Raw genomic sequence first — 1,667 nt, forward strand, 5'->3', positions numbered from 1 at the left:
TCGATTCTCGTAGAGAGAAGGGACCGGGTAGTCTGGAAGTGGAACCCGCATCTTGCGTGTACCGTACACGGAATTGAGAGGACCGGCCGTGAAGCTCGTTTTAAAGCCGTGCGTCTGACACCCAACTCTTGCGCGCCAATTTCGCGGCCAAGAGATAATATGGACGAATGACCGGCAAAGAGCCAGCTGTGAAGTCTGTTTTTTTATCGAATCCGTGGACGTGTGTATGCCGTTGCGTCGCTCGTCGTGTTCGTTCATGGTCGTTCCGAGAGAAAGAACGAAAGCGGTAACGAAGGGACCGGCCGTGAAGCTCGTTTTAAAGCCGCGCGTCTGACACCCAACTCTTGCGCGCCAATTTCGCGGCAAGAGATAACATGGGACGAATGACCGGCAAAGAGCCAGCTGTGAAGTCTTTTTTCATTATTTGCTTTCAATCGATCGATCGGTACGATTCGTGCAACGTTTCGCGCGATGCGACGCGAAAACATGCGCGCAACAATAGATGCGTCTGATCGGAAGAACGCGAGGGTCGACTGCACGCGATGGATTCAGTATCGGGTAGGATACAAAATATATCCCCGTCGTTTCCACGCGTGCGAGTCTTCTGCGTCTTTCGCGGGTTTTTGAATGCACTATACGCCCGGAACGTCGAGAAATATATACATATTACTTGAACGTTTTTCGTCTCGAAAGGCTTCGGTGTCGTCTCCAAGCGACGCCTGAATCTCCTTCGCGCGCTGGTCGGAGATTCAGGTATCAACTTTTATCTTCTCTTTGAAAGAAGAGAGATATTAGGTCGAACAAATGAGAATAAAATTATATATGTGAAATATAAAATTTATACGATTACCCTGAACGGTGGATCACTTGGCTCGTGGGTCGATGAAGAACGCAGCTAATTGCGCGTCAACGTGTGAACTGCAGGACACATGAACATCGACATTTCGAACGCACATTGCGGTCCACGGATACAATTCCTGGACCACGCCTGGCTGAGGGTCGTTTACGTACCATACACTGCTTGCGTAGCTCTGTCAAATCCCCGCCGTCGTTCACCTCTTCGGATCGAACGTTTTTTTACCGAAGGGCGCAAAGAACGTTTCTGAGTCGGGTTAAGAGAAGGATGCTACGTACGAGCGAACGATGGGTGTCTCGTCGGCGTTTGTCGCGGACACGCGAAAATTCTGTGAATTTCACGGACAGTGTACGTTCTAGTTGTTGCAAAACGATCGGAATCGTTTGTATGGACTCGCGTGAGTGTTCGCGGCGTCGTGCGTCGTTCAATTACGACCGCCCGCGGATACCGCTCCACTGCGATATGGATCTGAGCGACAACTTTTTCGGCTGTTCGTGAGATGAACGGTTTCGTGTGTTTAGAAAAATTTTTTTTCCCGCGCTCCCGACGTCACCTGAAATGATGCGTCAGAGGTGAAAGAAAATATTAAGAAGTCGAGAGAGAGAGAGACTACACACGTTTTATTCATATTTTGTATACCGTGCGTGAGACGGATGTGCACGACACGTCGTATGTCGGTATATTACCGACTGGCCCCAGGGAGATTGTTTTCTTCCTCTCTTACGAATGAGATGTACGTTTCGGAGGATCGTCGTTACCGAAACACACGGCAAAACGAGACTTCTCGCAGCAGAACCTTTATACACAATAC

The 1,667-nt window shown here is 49.4% G+C and overlaps 1 non-coding gene across 1 annotated transcript; it reads left to right on the forward strand.

Moving 5' to 3' along the window:
• Window positions 1–847: 847 nt before the first annotated feature.
• Window positions 848–1,002, forward strand: LOC143175987 (5.8S ribosomal RNA). The gene has a single exon (XR_013000611.1). It is a non-coding gene; the product is annotated as a 5.8S ribosomal RNA (ribosomal RNA).
• The last annotated feature ends 665 nt before the right edge of the window (window positions 1,003–1,667 follow it).

Source organism: Nomia melanderi, unplaced genomic scaffold, assembly GCF_051020985.1.
Source record: "Nomia melanderi isolate GNS246 unplaced genomic scaffold, iyNomMela1 scaffold0294, whole genome shotgun sequence".
Lineage (NCBI taxonomy): Eukaryota > Metazoa > Arthropoda > Insecta > Hymenoptera > Halictidae > Nomia > Nomia melanderi.